This window comes from Daphnia magna, linkage group LG1 (genome assembly GCF_020631705.1).
Source record: "Daphnia magna isolate NIES linkage group LG1, ASM2063170v1.1, whole genome shotgun sequence".
In the NCBI taxonomy this organism is placed as follows: Eukaryota; Metazoa; Arthropoda; class Branchiopoda; order Diplostraca; family Daphniidae; genus Daphnia; species Daphnia magna.
Window position 1 is genome coordinate 11,441,597 of NC_059182.1, and position 16,958 is coordinate 11,458,554.

The window sequence follows — 16,958 nt, forward strand, 5'->3', positions numbered from 1 at the left end:
AAAACGGCCTTAACCTGCCGTAGCTAAAAATAGATATATTTTTGTCTGTTGGGAATTGCCCGAAACTGCCCGGCCTATTTTTAACAATCGTCCAAATTCGCCCGATACCGCTTGAATTTGTCCGCCTATACCTCTTCGTGACGTCCAAATTCGCCCGATACCGCCCGATTTTGTCCGCCTATACCTTAACATTGTCCCGTATGTCCCCCACGGGATGATGACTAACATATAAAAAGCCACCGCAAACTCCCAAAAGTCAGTCAGATCTACTCTGCCTGTTCCGTGTGCCAACTTAGGCCTCTGCCGCTCTCCCGCCGAGCCCGCTACCGTAACTCTTGCAAGCCGCAGAATAAGTACCCCTTTAAGTAATCACTAAGTAGCTGTTTGACTCTTACTTTATTACGTCTATGCCTTGAAGTTAGTACCCATTGGTAACCTTTAAGTGTCATGAGTCTTCTTCCCTCAATTTACGAGCTTGTTTAATTATTCTACGGTTACCTGTTGCAAATCGGTTTATAATACACGGCTTTTTTATTTATTTCGTGCGTGTTGTTTTATGCTTGCTAAGTATACAAGACATTGTGAGTAAGGACGCCGCATTAAATTAAACTTTTCCGTATTGGAGACAACATGACAACGTCGTGTACTCCTTTACACTATTCTCAAACACACGGGCATCGTGAATGGAACTCGGCCAGCCCGTGCTTACACTGGTGAATTTGAGACTTTTCGTGCTGATAGCTTGCAAAATAACTGCACAAAATTTCTTTCGGCATGTGTAAGCAGCGAAATGCTTCAGTGGCTGATAGTTTTTGATTAAAGTAGGCCTACTGTCCACAACGGCTATGAATGAAAGGCACAACAGATTTGAAACTAGTTTGTCCAATGAACGACAACAAAACAGTAAATTAACTCACCGATTGTGTAGGGAGGCGAAAATTGCTCACTAACATCCCCCAGTTGGTCCTGCTGTGGCCATGTAATAAAATTAGTCGAATTAGCTTTAATAATCAGGCAAGTGGTGAGAAATATAAAATGGACATCACCTGTGGGACGTTAAATTTTTTACATGCAGTTCCTTGAACAAGTAAGTTTGCATTTTGTTACCTTTTGTCATGCCGAATCTATCCCCAATTGCACGGAATGAATCTTGGTTTCCCAGTGTCCATATAGTTACATATAGTTTCACATCGCACTACTTTCGTAGTCACCTCTGGAAATGTCAGAAATCGCCGTAGAAGTTCTTGAATGTCCATTTCAACAATTATTAAATGAATGTAGAGATGTACAACAATAAATATTAATAATACCTGGAATGCCGTTCGTGACATCCTAAAATACTGTTTAAACAATTCGTGTGTGTACCGTTCGACGGTATATTGGTTATAATTGGTAATCCTAACAAAACTAGTCGGCCCCAGACGATGGTTCTGTATGGCCAAAAACAACGCTAAACTAGGCGACAATTCATTCACAATCATTTTGATTTCATCGTCTTCTTCGTTCGTCATTTCTAAAAACACACTAAGAATGGCTCTTAGTTCCCTCTTTCTTTCTTTCAGCAGTAGATGCCGCTGGCCATGGCTGGTTGCCACTTGTTACAGCTGTAATACTTCCCCGTGTGAGGTAGAATGGTATTACCAGAAATGAAGTAAATTAAATTTAAGGAACGGAACTCGGAGGCGATGTACCCACAATGATTAAGGTGTATTATTGAACTAGACGAGAATACACAAATAGTACGACAAGAAATGAACACAAGAGCAAAGACATGATGGGAATAATATAAAGATAGGCTTACCGTCGTAGCACGAGCGTTACGGCGAGTACACGACGGAAGAAACGAATAGGTACAGTTCGTCGAACGTCGGGAAAGAACGAACGAACAGTCAGTCAAGTAAAAGGGAACGCTACGATGCGACTTGCAATATTTTAAGAAAAAAATATAAAAGGAATACAGTATATAAGAGTTAAAACAAAGAGTAATAATACGGATATAATAAATAAAAAGGGAGTAAACATAAGAGAGTAAAATGTGGGCATACTAAGTCAATGTGTTTGTAGGCCTTCGTTACACAGCTTATGGGTCGTTGTGACCGTCTCTTACACACCTTTGCTTCGTTAAACGTTTTTTGTTTTGGGAGAGAGTTTAAATTTTGTTTCAGACAGAAAAGGGGGGAGGAATAGTTTGGTTTCCAATAGGAAGGAAGTGAAATATGTTGATATTTTTGCGTGTGTGTTTAAGGATTGAATTATTGAGCCCTAGGAGTGTTGTTGCTTCTAATGGCGTGTGGAGGGGGGGAAGCTTTTCTTCCATCTTGGCCCTCACTTCATTGTATCGTTGGCAGTAGAGGAGTACGTGTGTCGCGTCTTTTTGTTCTGGGCATCCGTGTGGGCATTCAGCAAGTGTTTCCGCTTCTAGTCTGCTGATGAAGTGATTTAGTTTGTTGTGGCCGCTACGTAGTCGGAACATTGCGGTCTGTCCGTTTTTTGTTGTTATGCCATGGTAGGAACCCGAATGCCGTTCTGTTGACCACTGCCATATTTGTTGATTGGGATTTTAGTCTACTAAATGTGATGTTCCTGTGTCAATCCACGCGAAGTCGACCAATCGATGTGGCGACCAAATCGTTGATTTCGATGAAAATTTTAACTTTTGTAAATGAAGTGGTTGGTAGTTCACTGCCATTTTTTTTATCAATACAACTGGAGTTATTAAATATTTAGTTTTTGTGTTTTTATTTCCGCCGCGTTTAGTGCGTTTTCGTTTTTAGATTTAACTTTAAGCTTTATTTGTAGTTTTACTTTAAAACTATCCATAGTTATATAGGTACTTGATAAAAACAAAGTTCATTTATCGACATGAACTTTTTAATTAAATTATTGTTACATTTATTCATTATTAGTGCTCCAAGGGCACCTAATTAAAATGTCTATAGACAGAATCCTCTCTGGGATATTTTTTCCCGATTGGGCGATTAAATTGCTAACATGTTCATCTTTATATTTTGTAAAGTTCGCCGAGGTGTTCTACTCTCAACGAAAAACTGTAGCATTTTAAACATTCATGTTTTTCCGTTGTTTCTCAGACGTTTCCTCACCATTTTGTCTTACCCCCTTCGTTACTCCCCCCTTTTATGCCCTTGGCGGTATGGTTCAAGAGTGTTTGAAGTTGAACCTATGCCACGAAGTTCAAGAGCGCTTGAAGTTGAACCTATACCGCCATTTTAGTCGTCCAATCGGACGATGTTGTTGGATTGTGTCATAGGCCGGGTTCCAAGTTTTAAAGCAGCCCATTGATGATACGTATTATTTGATTCGGTGCTTGTTCCAGTTTCTCTAGTCTTGTTTTTGTTAGTGTTGTCAGGATGATAGATACATAGTCGTAGGCGCTTCGGACCGGGGCATTAAATATACGATGAGTATTGGGACTTTAAGAGTATTTTTTCCAAAGGTCAGCGTTCGGATTAGGTTGGTCCTGTTGTGCATTTTGTTAATGATTTTATTGGTATGCGTTTCCCACGACATTTTGTGGTCGAAGGTAACCCCCAGGAATTTGTACTGTAGTACAGTTTCCTGCACAAATATCCAAAGAGCGATTTAAATGTTGAAAGCCATCTATTGGCGGGGTTACGGGTTTTTTGTTGTTTAGTTTTTTTAATAAGTAGGGTATACGGGGTGAGGACACGACAGGGCAGGGTTGGGAAAGTCTACACCTTGCTTTTTTTCTTCAGGGCAAGTAACAGGTCATTGGACCTGTGGTAGTATGTTTAGGTAGTCTAGTTTCCATTTTAGTCGGTAGTTGATCATTTTTCCATTGCTTTCCCCATGCAAGACGTCTGGGAAATTGGTCTGTACGACTCAACTTCTCCTGGGGGTTTGCTGAATTTGAGGATGGGTGTCACGATGGTGCACTTCCATGCTTTGGGAACGAATCCTTGTCTGAACATTATGTTGAGGATTTTTTATAGAGTTTTTTTCGATTTCGTTATTCCATGCTTGCCACTTTGTATCATCGAATTTCCATATTTGTCTTGGAGTTGCGTGTGCTGTAGTATTTAGTTTCAACTCGATAATAACGGGCAAATGGTCACTTCCCAGTAAGGGCCTGTCACGGTGCACAGCGTTAATTCTATTGTTGCATTCCTGTTATCTGTCAAGCTTGGTCTTGTTCCGAGGTTCTTAGGTGTTGCTAACATAAATTTGTCTTCATTTTGTATGAGCTGTTTCCGGTTTCTTCCAGCGGTGTTTGCCGGATATCCGTCTTCCCATAGGTCTGAGTGGGCGTTAAGGTCGCCTCCGACGATGCGCTGTTTCCAGTGGTGATGAGTATGCTCTCTAGTTCTTCATATTTGCAACTGTTACCATTTGAGCAATACCCTGCCACAACTTCGAATTTATCTTCATTTTAAAATGTGATTGTAACTACTGCTTCTCGGTTTTCATACGATGGAATGTCCAATACTGTAGCTTGAATGTTTTTTTTGTAAGGATCACTTCTCCCCTTCCTTGTCTTACAAGATTTAAGAAGAAAGTGTTGTAGGCTGAGAAAGAGACTTTGTATTCATTCTTCCAATGGGTTTCTCTAAGTATTGCAATATGAGGGTTGTGGTAACGTAGTTGGTTTTTGAATTCTTCCATTCTTGCTGGAGTTCCATAGTCCAGTAGCGTAGCGCGCGCGTCGCGTAGGTTTCCATTCTATAATTTTTAAAGGCTTGTTCATTTCTTGTGTGTTTTCTTAGGAGGTTCTGTTGTGTCTTTATTTCGTGGTAATGGTTGAATTTCCACGGTCCTGTTTCTTTTCGGTCACATTTTGGGCGGTCTCGTTTTGTTTGTCTTTTTCTTTTTGTCTGGCTAACCTGTCGTTCCTATCCTGAATTTACATTTCGTACATTATAGTTATCCGATTTTCAAGGCTGGTGAACCCGGCTGTCATCTGAGTTTCTAGTTTCAGGATCGGTTCTATTAGTGATCGTTTCTATTAGTGTCTCAATCTGGCTGATCTCTTTCTCGACTTCCTTCAGTCTTTTCATAACTGTAGTTGGGGTAACTGGATTTTCAGCTGCTCGTTGGAGCTCCTCCACTTTTGCTTTGAGGCGTGGATTTCCCCTCTGATTGATTCATCTTCTTTGTCATGGTGTGCCGATTCTGTGTGCTTCCTGTGTAATTGTGGTTGGTAGGAATGGATTCTGCTGGCTTCTGATACCGATATGTTATTTTCGTAAAATTCGTTAAAAGGATTAGTAATTGCGATGGCAACCCTAATGTCAATAGTAAAAAAAATTTCTATCCAGCCAAATTTAGTGTTGCAGATGACGATAGTTTTAGACTTTCGCCTGCTATTGGTATCTATACTACCTAACAAAGGAAAATCTTTGTCATGCTGCCTTTAATATTGTCACGTGGTCAATGACGTTATGTGATCCGGTTAGTATTCAATACTACCGGACGTGTGACGTCAGTGTTTCCCCCGTATATAGTTCCCCCGTAGTCGTGTATCGGGTCCCAGTCTTAGTCTTGTTAACCGTGAATACAACGCATTGCTACATGGTGGAGATCCAGAACCTCTGTAAGTCTCTTTTGTGGTTGTGTTTCTGTTCGATTCTGTGCTGCGGAGGCGGTGGCTGTCAGGGACCCATGAGAGTCGACGACCCAACTGGTCTTAGCACCATAAATTGTTGGGGTACGGGGTCACGGCTCCGACCATAGGACAATCGGGGGAAGCATAACGAAGGAGAGACGCCGGGGGCAAAACGGTGAAAAGGGTTAAGGCGGTGCAGACGGGTACATTGAGGGAACGTGGGTAGTGGAAACCGTGAGCCGAAGTGGTCGGCAAGAATCGGGGCAGTGAACCGTGAGCCGAAGAATTTGACAAGAAGCGGAGAAGTGACCGTAAGCCGAAGTGTTCGGCAAGAATCGGGGCAGTGAACCGTGAGCCGAAGTGTTCGGCAAGAATCGGGCAGTGAACCGTGAGCCGAAGTTTTCGGCAAGAAGCGGAGAAGTGAACCGAGTTCGGCAAGAAACAATCGGTGTGAGGATTGTGGGAAGTAGATGATAGTAAAGGATGGACGATAAGGTGCGTCGATCGACACGACCCCGGATGCCCCCGGTACGATACGGACAAATGCCGCAGGCGGCAGTGGGGGCTCTTCTCCTTCTGCTAGGACTACTAGGACCGCTGATGGGGGTACAACCCAGCCAAGGACATTCCCAAGAGGCTTTTGTGAGGGATGGAGTAATATTCCAATTACAAGTGGAGGTCTTCTTTAGTGACTCGGAATGGGGTAGTAGTGACCGATGTCTCGTTCAGACCCATAGAAAACGCCCTAAACAAACTGCACCTTTTGGTTCACCGACTCGGCCAAGAAGAAAGAATCGCAGGCGGAGGAAACAAAATGGAGTGCACGGTTACGGGCGCAGATGGTGGAAAGGGCGACGGACGGGCTGGAGCTATTGGGAGTTGTACGTGAACGGTACGACACGCTGCGGGAGGCGGTGGCAGGAGGGCCCAGGAGGGCCAAGAAAGGTATTATCGACGTCGGCGGTACCGCACGGCACTGGCTGTTTGGGGTGGTGACAAGTCAAGAACTAGAAGGACTTAATGGACAGCCGTAGGCCTTGGTAGGGGAAACGTCGGGAATAGTAAGTGCGGTGGCTCATCAAGCAACATTAGTGAACCAGACATTACGATAACTCGGGGAACATGTACTGGCCATGCAGCAGCTGAACATAGCGCACCAATCACTGGGGAAGGAATTCAACAAATGGAGACAGAATGTGGTGAGTGCCGTAAACGCCCTAGAAAGTCAAGTGATTATGACGGCGAGGATGGACGAAGCCTTTCGAGCTGCTCAGAGAGTTCTAGACTGGGCCAGCATGACATTGGAGGACATCGGCATTGGTCTCGCCCTGTTGCCAACCGGCAACTTACCCCCGGAACTTTTCCTAACTACTCAACTGTGGTCGGTTCTTAAAGAAATTCGAGCTTCTTTGGCGATGGGTTGGGCACTAACACCCGCTTTGCAGAATGGTGACCTATGGAGGGCATACCAGGAAGCCCGGGTCGTCGTAGCGGCCACAACAAACGGGCTTCGGCTATTCATTCATCTGCCAATAATTGGGATTACTAAGACATTTGAGTTATATCGAACATTTGTGTTGCCAGTGTTTAGTGCTGCAGGTAGCGTGGGTCTTCATTACGCACCCATTCCCGCATTTCTGGTGGTAGGGCGGGACCGGCAAACATTTATTGAACTGACGAAAGCCGAGGTACGCTCTTGCCAGGGAAGGGCAAGTTCGGTATGCCCGCCCAGTAAAGCCATCTACCGGAAAAATTTTAAGAAGGCTTGTGTGATGGCGCTGTTCCTGCAAGACACTGACAAAAAAAAAACGGAGTGCGATCATGTTGTAGTAGAATGGAGAGGCCCTGAAGCCATTTACCTGGGCCACCGGAGATGGCAAGTATCAATGAATAATCCACGCTCTCTGGTAATGGAGTGTCCCCAGCAGACAGAATCGAGGGATTCTTCGAGAGCGGAGCTGCCGTTGGTCGGCATTGTCGAAATCCCTCACGGTTGCTCCATTCAAACTGATGAATGGATTTTGCAGGCCCGTAGGCAACACTCGTTATCATCCCCTAGGAAGAGGAACGACTTTGTGCCACGTCTAAAAGGGGTAAACTGGGCTGTAGCAACAGACTTCCAGGAACAAGGAAGCATGACGAGCGGGAAATCTACGAACTCATCACTGCAGGCTTCATTAGAAGTGTCCTTGAAACGGATCGGCGGTAGTCTGACGAACGCAGCTAGTTTTGGTAAAACTATTCGTGCTTTGGAAGTAGATGACTCGGAGAGGGAAAAACGAGCGGCGGAACATCATACATACCCATTCGAGCTATGGGGTGTGGGAGCAGCGTTGTTTATGGCCAGTGTGGCTGTGTTCAGCATCCAGTATTGCCGCGGGAAAAAAGGAGACGTTAATATGGCCGACCTTCGGGAACGCCTACGGATGGTGGAGGAGTTCGTAGAAGAAGAAGCTAAGAAGCGACGTGCGCGGCGGTGGAGTACCATGCATTGTCTCACCGAAATATACAACCGTATGACAGCACATGAGGAAACTTGTTTGACGACAATGCGTGATCTGGAATCGTCCATTGAGCATCTAGCCTAATGATGATGTTTTTTTTGGGGGGTCCCTGTATCATCTAACAATGTTCCCGGTTTTCTTTCGGGAGGGTATGTTATCAATTTAAAACCTAGTAGGACTTATATACGTCAACGTAGTTTATATCTTTTTTTGTTGTTTGGGGTTTTTTTTTGTTTGTCTTTTTTTTGGTAATGCATCCGGGGACGAATGCAGCTAGAGAGGGGGATGTCACGTGGTCAATGACCACGTTATGTGATCCGGTCGGTATTCGATACTACCGGACGTGTGACGTCAGTGTTTCCCCCGTATATAGTCCCCCCGTAGTCGTGTATCGGGTCTCAGTCTTAGTTTTGTTAATCGTGAATACAACGCATTGCTACAATATACAGAGCAGTGGCCCAATGGTATATTATAAGGCTAGCTATACTGAGGCATTAGGTTCAAACCTAATCGGAGTATCTTTGCCAACGTTTTTATAGAGCAAGTGACTGACGCGTACCCCCTACTATTTTACGAACGCACCTTACTATTTTAAGAGAAAAATTGCGGCTGGCGGCCATAATTTAGACTGGCGGCCATAGTGGTATAAGACGATGTTCATGGCAATAAGGATCTGTGTTCGATCCAGATAACCAACATAATTTGTTTTTGGTCTGCAAATTAATGGTGATGTGGGAAAATGGTGATTTGACAGTCGTAATCGTTGAAAATCAAGGTTTTACATTTACTATTTTCTATTTCCTATCGAAATTTAAAACACAGATGGTAGAACTAGAAGGCAACAGTGGTATTTTCTTCAATACACAACATATAAACATATGAACAATAATAATGAACACATAAATTTAATGAGACACCATACATTTTTGATAACAAAATAAAACTATAAAACGTAAATATAAATATATAATGATATAGATCTTATTGCAATTCAAAAGTACGCGACAAGCCAAAAGTCGTGCGCAGCTTACGCCGATGCGCACCACTGTGGCCTATAGCCGAACTAAAAATTGTTTTATGCTTGACTATAACCATTCGTACGATGCTTTACCACAGACGGATTGCCAGTTATTTTCCAGTTGACATTTCGTCCGTTGTTTCAGTCACTGCAGCGTAAAACCTTGTTATTAAATAACATGAGACGAGTTTGTTGTATTTGTGGTGAATTCGAAACGCAATCAAGAAAAAGTTCTTTCTCTTTTTTTTCAATTCCTAAGAAACATGGATTATTGCGTGCAAATGAGATCCAGTTAGTGGAAAGACGAATTTCAGCTTGGAATGCTATTCTTGGGCAGTATTTAAATAGACACTATGGTATTCAATGTGTTTGTTCCAACCATTTCCATTCAGGTATTTTTTTCATTTATAATAAATATTAGCCTACTGTTGCAGTAGTTAGGTAACTAAGGTAATATTTTGTAGGTAAACCATCATATCTGTACCTTGACAATGATGTTGATTGGGTTCCGTCCAAAAATTTATCCAACCTTCAACAACATGAAGAATCTGGTATTGAGAATGTGGCTGATTGCAGCTTACAAAGTGACATGTCAATGAATGACTGTGTGATGAGTTTCTTAAGGTCACTTCCAGATTTGTATAAATGTAGATCAATTACAAGAGGATCATTACATTTCAGTTCTTCAATTTTTTCACAGTATGATTTAAATTCAACCTCAGGTAAACTTTTGGCTAATTCGGATAGTTTATATGACACTCGAGTGACTCGACTGCCGCTCATTATGAAACTACATCACAGTTTACTTTTTAAAATGAAAACAAACTTGCAGATTCCATGACCATGAGTGCGATCTGTCTGCTTAACGGTAAAGCATCGTACGAATGGTTATAGTCAAGCATAAAACAATTTTTAGTTCAGCTATAGGCCACAGTGGTGCGCATCCGCGTAAGCTGCGCACGACTTTTGGCTTGTCGCGTACTTTTGAATTGCAATAAGATCTATACATAAAACCAGCTTTGCAACATACTGTTTAGCCTTAAGTAAAGCAGACGATGATCAGTTCAGATTTGTATTGTGCAATTTATATCAATATTCGGTTACAAAATAATTGTTCTTTGCATGAAACATTTGTATACCGACTCAATTGCGCTGTGGATGGAGACATCATTCGCATTTTAAAGGTTTGGAGTTCAAACCCACCAAAATCCTAGGTAAAAGCTTGAATCTTTATTTTTTGTACTATTTGTTAACAAACGCCATCTGTTGAACATCGAAAAAACTACTTGGGAAGTATCGATACAACGATATACCTAAAAATATGGACTATCTCACATTTATCGAAAAATATCGATATATCATTAAAAAGTTTAGATAGCCGCCCACACTACCCATATGCTTATTGTGTTGTTCAGTTTGCATTAGCCACTTCTGAGCCTTAAAATTTCAGTTTGGATTTTTCTTCTTTTGTGGGTGTGCCATGGGCACATTTCCATTCTCTGGCGGTTGGTCACTCCAGTGTTGGTAGATATTGTTTTTAGTCTGGTTAGTACATGTTGACGACTATGGTTGTTTTTATTTTCAGCAGTCGTTCGACTATGATGAGTATAGCCCTTATTCAAGCTTGGCGTTTGGGGAGAATTCTAAAATATAAGGCTCTGCAATGGAAACGTCGTCCACTCGGTGAACGACCATTTAAAGATTACTCAATCTTTATGTCGGAGACTGCCGACTCAGGAATCTAAGTATATTTATATATTTTTTAATCTTTTTCTTTTCTAGGCCTAACACCGGAGTGTCAGCGTTTTTTTTTGTTTATTTTTCTGGCCTAGCACCGAAGTGCCAGCGTATATATATCTTTGTGTATTTGGCCAACCTGTCACCTTATAGGGTGACAGTATCACGAAGAGGTCTGCCGTAGAGTACGGAAAATGATGGCGGTTTATTGCCGCGACACAGCAGCAATAATCAAAAGAACAAGAGAAGTAGAGAATATATTTTAATTACTAATGACGAGGTCTTCTTATTCGGTAGATGATTGAAGGATCCCGGATGGTTGGTGGCTGGAAGAGTTGGCAGAGGTGGTATCGAGGAAAACAGCAAGGCGGCCGAAGCAACAAAGCAGCAATCCAACCGCGAACAGCAAAGGCAACAGCAGGCAGCAAACGACAACAACAACAACAAGAAAAACCAATCAAAGACAATAATACCAAATAAAGGAGACGAACGCCGGGAAAATCGGTGGAAAATCGAGAGAAACATTCTTGGTTCAACACCATCCTCAAAGAGGCTGCAGTCTCTGACCACTACACCTTAATTACTGCAACAAGAATGACTCCTACCATTTTTGAGGGGCTGCTTCAACGGATTGCACAAGTTGGGCACAAACAAGACACCACGTTCAGGAAGTGTATTCCACTGGGTTAGTGGTATATATTTATTTTTAGTTTTTAAATACCATTGATTTTATGTAATCCTATCCTATATCCTAAATAATAATATATCTTTTGACAGGTGCCCGCCTGGCCATGGCTCTTCATTACTTTGCAACTGGGGACAGCTTGCAGTCCATCGCTTTCGGATTCCGGAAAATGTTCTTCTTACTAAAACAGAGTTAAAAATTTGTGAAAAGTTATTTATTGATGAGTTTTAATTACTAAAAATAAAACACTTACCTTTTGGGCATATTATTGGGACACGAATTTCTCTTTGTAGCACTTTTATTAAGCACCTTCCTGGGAGATTTACTGTTTTCATTGGCATCGGCCATTATTATCAAAATTGTCACTTCAAAACAACAATAAAAACAATTGTAAAACAAAACTGAAACAGTTGTACAGTTTATTTGTTGTTGCTCTACAAGGTTAAAATAGAACAATACGCGTAAAAATAGAAAATTCTGATTGGTTGGACAAAAATCCGGTCTCAGAAATCCGTGAACAAAAAACCGGACTCCGGAAAAAATTAGAAACATTTCTAATTTTGAAACACGGATTTCTGAGCCCAGATTACTTACTTTTTGGAGAAAAAATCCGGAAAAAAAATCCGGACTCCGGAATCCAGGAAAAAAAGTGTAGTCTGAACGGGCCTTCACCTGGTGACCTACGTTTGTGTGTCGTCTGGCGTTGGATAAATTGTCTGCAGTTTCATTGCCTTGTATGCTTAAGTGGCTGGGTATCCAGTAGAATTTAATTTTTTTGCCTGCTGAGTTGAAGTTGACTATTTGTTGTATTATTTTAGGTATTGTGTTGCTGGCTGCCCATTTGAAGTTCCTGATTGCCTCTAGGGCTGCTTTGGAGTCACAGTAGATGGTGATCATACTCCAGTCTTGGTGGTATACATGGACTAAGGCCTGATTGATGGCTTCTAGTTCTACGTTAAAGCGGTTGGTTGTTTCAGACAGTAGGAATGATTCTTTTATTTTAAATTTTGGTATGAAAAATGCACAGGTGGACTTCCTGCTTGTCATGCATGTGGATCCATCTGTGTATATGTATAGATGGTCTGGTGGTTCCTCCTTGTTGAGTGCTAGGAAGGTTGCTGACGTGAGGTGAGGGTCTTGTTTAGCTGTTTTTTACTCATAGGTAACATTTCGACGGAGATTGAGAATAGTTGCCATGGTGCTAGGGGGTCCATGTGTGGCTGATCATTTTGTCTAGTTTTTGGGCATATTCTGTTTGATGACTTTAGCTCTATTTAGTGTCGGATAGTTGATGGGGTGCTTCTAGTTTTCCCTTCCTTGGTGGTTTTTTTACAAATCGTAGATTGTCTGATACGTTGGATTCCATGGTTTGCTGCATAGCTTCGTTAGATATCTTTTTCCTAGAAGATCCCATCTTTCTTGCATACAAGTTATTCCCGTTTCTGCCTGCATTAGTGCTATGGGTGTTGATTTTATGCCTCCGAGGATAGATCTTAATATACAGTTTTGTGTTGTTTCTAGTTTTAGGATTTTTTTTTTCGGGGCCGATGAGATGACTACGGCTCCATAATTTGTTTTGCCGCGGATGACGGCGGCATAGATACGAAGAATGAGGGTAATTTGTAGCGGCTGTTTGCCATAGGTAAGCATTTTCAATAAGGTGGCTCTTTTTTGTATGCTAGTCTTGATATGGTTGATGTGTTGGTCCCTTGATAGCCTTGAGTCAAACAGGATACCTAGGAACTTTTATTGTTTGGTTACTTTGATGCGTTCGTTGTTGATGAGTAGATTTGGCTCCCGTTCTTCTTTTGTTTTCCTTGTGAATGTAACAGCTGCGCATTTGGAGAAAACTGGCAACTACGCGCGGGGGGAAAGGGTGAAACTTTTATAGGAATAGAAAAATTATCATTTTCAAATCGAAATTTAAATGATTTTTCAAATAGCATGGTATACTAAACTATGAATGCGCTTATAGAGCTAACGATGTTCTTTTTTTAAAGCCCTTTTGAACCCACCTAGCCTTATTTTCCGTCACGTACAAGAGAGTCAAAGTTGTCCCATTTACTACTAACTCTCTGTACTGTGCGGAAACTTTTCATCCCAATTTAAAAGAGCCCTTCCCGTACACAAAAAGATCTTTCGGTTAGATCTAAGAATCCCCAGTCCAAAAATCGTTTTCGTCGGACGAAAACTTGATTTTTTGCAATAAAAAAACCGTTTTCCCATAAGCTTCTCTCAGCCGCTCTCAGCTTTGCGGAAACTTTAGGTAGCTACTGTAGCTACAAATTATCTACTTTTTTTGTAATTTTCACCTTTTTCCAATAACAAAATTTTTTCTATTATTTTTCCTTTCTTCAATTCGACTTTATCATGTCATCATGTAGTTAAATACAAAGTATTATTCCAATTCGAAATAGTGGACAATTGTAAATTAAATCCGTCAAATATAGGTTATAGTTTGATTAGTGAACTACTGAATAAATGCTGCTGCAGGTCATTGTCTGCGAGCTATTGCGCAATTATTCAATAAAAAAACAGCAATGGGATAGCGTAGTTTGAAACCAAGTACCGGTTAGGTTGATCAATAATAAAAATATAATATAAAAATAATAAAAGGCCCGCGATGGCTAAAATAAGTAAAATAGTTGTACTGCCAAAACGGTGGGTTAGGTTAGGTTGGGATCGCATATTTCCGTCGTTGTCTTTGCAACTAGATGGCACCACATGAAAGGCTGATTGTACAAGGCAGTTTTCATGGCTTACTTTCTTGTTCTTAAAATGCTAATAAAACAAATAACAAACGACAGCCGCCCTCGCCATTTCTAAACAAACACAAATTAAAAATTAACTAACCAACCTTCCATCACGAAAAATACCTTAAACAATACAGTTTTACATGGAGAATCCAACTATAGGAAAATTTCACCCAAAAAAACGAAAACTCGCGACATAGGAGGGTCCCTAAATCCACCAACCTGCCACCAACCAATCAGAACCCAACTTTCACGACCAAAATTTGAATTTCGATCAAACAAAATAATATATAAAATTAACAAAGAAACCTACAGATTTGGAAACAAGCCTAGGGCACGTAGTTTTAGAATGTGAATAACATAAAAAAAAATCAAAACAAAAAAGTTCCCGTTTCTACACGCAAAAATCACAGCCAATCACCACCCGGCTGGAACCCCTGGGGAAACAATAGACAGTTTGGGGCCATAACCACAGCATAGCCTTCTAGTTTTACCAAGGTAAATCTCTCAGGGATAATATCTTCCATTTCTTGGTGTGTGCACTGGTTTCCATCTGGGTAGTATAAGGAGATGACGTCAATGAATTCGTAGTTTTTTTAATTTTACAGTTATCCCGATGGCTTCCATGTCTCTGGGGGCTGGTAGGGTCAGAGGAGTGGCCTATATGTTCTTTTTAATTAGAATGGTGACACCTCCACCTTGATTTTGGCGGTTCAGGTAATGAGTGTGGTATGCTGAGAATTTCAGTATGAAGTTATCGTACCAGAAAGTTTCACTTAGTAGAATAATGTGTGAGCAGATGATTTTAATGTTATATTTGAATTCTTGCAATTTAGATTTATAGAGGCTTCTTGCGTTCCATTGTGTTATTTTTAACGGTCCAGTAATTTCTTGTTTATTGTTGTTGCTCGGCGGTCTATCATATTTGGTGGTTTTGGTGGTGGGCGTTCACTATTGTTCAGTGTGAGGCTTTCCTTTACCAAATTCATAAGTGTTTCTAGTTGGTTATGTGTGGCTTCCAAGCCGGAATCGAAGTTTTTTTGTAGGTTATTGACTTTTTCTGGGAGGTTAACTAGTGGGGCAATTTGTTTCTTCATATTTTCGATTGTAGTTTCGAGGGCTGGAAATCTGGCTTCTGTCTGTTCAGGTGGTTGGTGGTATTTAAGGAGAGTGATTTGGGATCTTAGGTAGTTGATTTCTTGTTTGATGTTGTCCAGGTCGATATCATTTTTGTCAGTTGGGGTCATGTTCGGTATGGGGATCGGTTTCATGCCTTGCGGTTTGCTTAGAAGCTGGCTGGCTTTCCCTATGGGAATTTTGTTTTCATAGGTGAACTTAATTATTTGTTGTTTGTTCTGAAATATGGGGCATTCTGTTGTTCCAGCTGCATGTCCAGGTTTTCCGCATGAGGGGCGTTTAGATGAGTTAGGGCAGGGGGGGGTCGAGTGGGTGGTGAAGTTAGCAATATCTACATGTTTTGTTTTGCAGGATTCTTCAGGATGGCCAAAGTTCCAGCATCTTCTGAAGAGTGCTGGTCGTGGGATAAATTGTTTAACGGGGAATATTTCGTGGGCTAATACTACTGTCCGCGGGAGAGATGGTGTGCTGAATAAGAGTGTGACCGTTTTGGTTAGTACTTTGGTCCCATCATCTGTTATGGCTGAGAATCTTTGTGTTTTGGTGTCTCCCTGGTCTGCCAGAAGTTCCGCAAGCTCTTCGTTTGAGTTGTTGATCGGTACATTTTGTATGAATCCCCTGATGTTGGATTCGGACATGGCTAATGTGCAATAGATTTGGAATTCTTGCACTGATTTGAGTTCTAGTAGTTGTTTGGACATCGGGTAGATATTGAGGTCACCCCGATGTGTCCATTTGTTTCCTTCTCTTAATGGTCCCACGATGTTTATCAGGGCATTTATAAAGTGTTTTTTCTCTGCTAGGCTTAATATAGTGAATGCTTTGGGCTCGCTTGCTAGGTGGATGATGGTGCTCGGCTGATGGGTTGATCAAAAAGGTCCGTGAATCGGGGTGGCTTCGTCGTGCGTTGTGGGTATCCGTGATTTGTTTTCTTGTGTTATTACACTCCTCTACTTACATAAGTTGGTCGATGGCCCTGGATACAGTTTTTAAGTCTCCGGGGGCTTGTCGGGCCATAGCGTAGTTATGGGGTGTTAGGGGGAGTGGGGGAAAGGGACACAGGTAAGTTTTCACTGCTTCGGGCTAATTAGCGCGCACTTTTCGACACGAGTGTATGGTTCCGCATCCAAGGTGCAACTCCGATCACTATAACAATTGTTAAAAGTTTTTTGGGGGTGTTTTTCAACGAAGCTATAATTGCGAGCGCCAGATGGTATCGTCGTAACTCTTGTTTTTTTGTCTGATTGGCTCTTACTAGGGAACGCCTACCCGCCACAGAGGTATTTGAATTTACAGGACTTAAGCATTCAGTAGCCATTGGTTCTACATGGTCCCTACCCATGGACTACTCTATTGTTAAGGACGGGACTCTTCGACATTTTCTATGTCGGCCATGTAATTTTTATTTATTTTTAATTAAATTCAATTTTAAAAAATAATTATTGACTTACCAAATGACCCTATATTGAAAATCAACCCTTAACGAGATATTAATTATTTTGTATCAGAAAATAGGGAAATTGGGCGGGCCGCAGGTGCCATC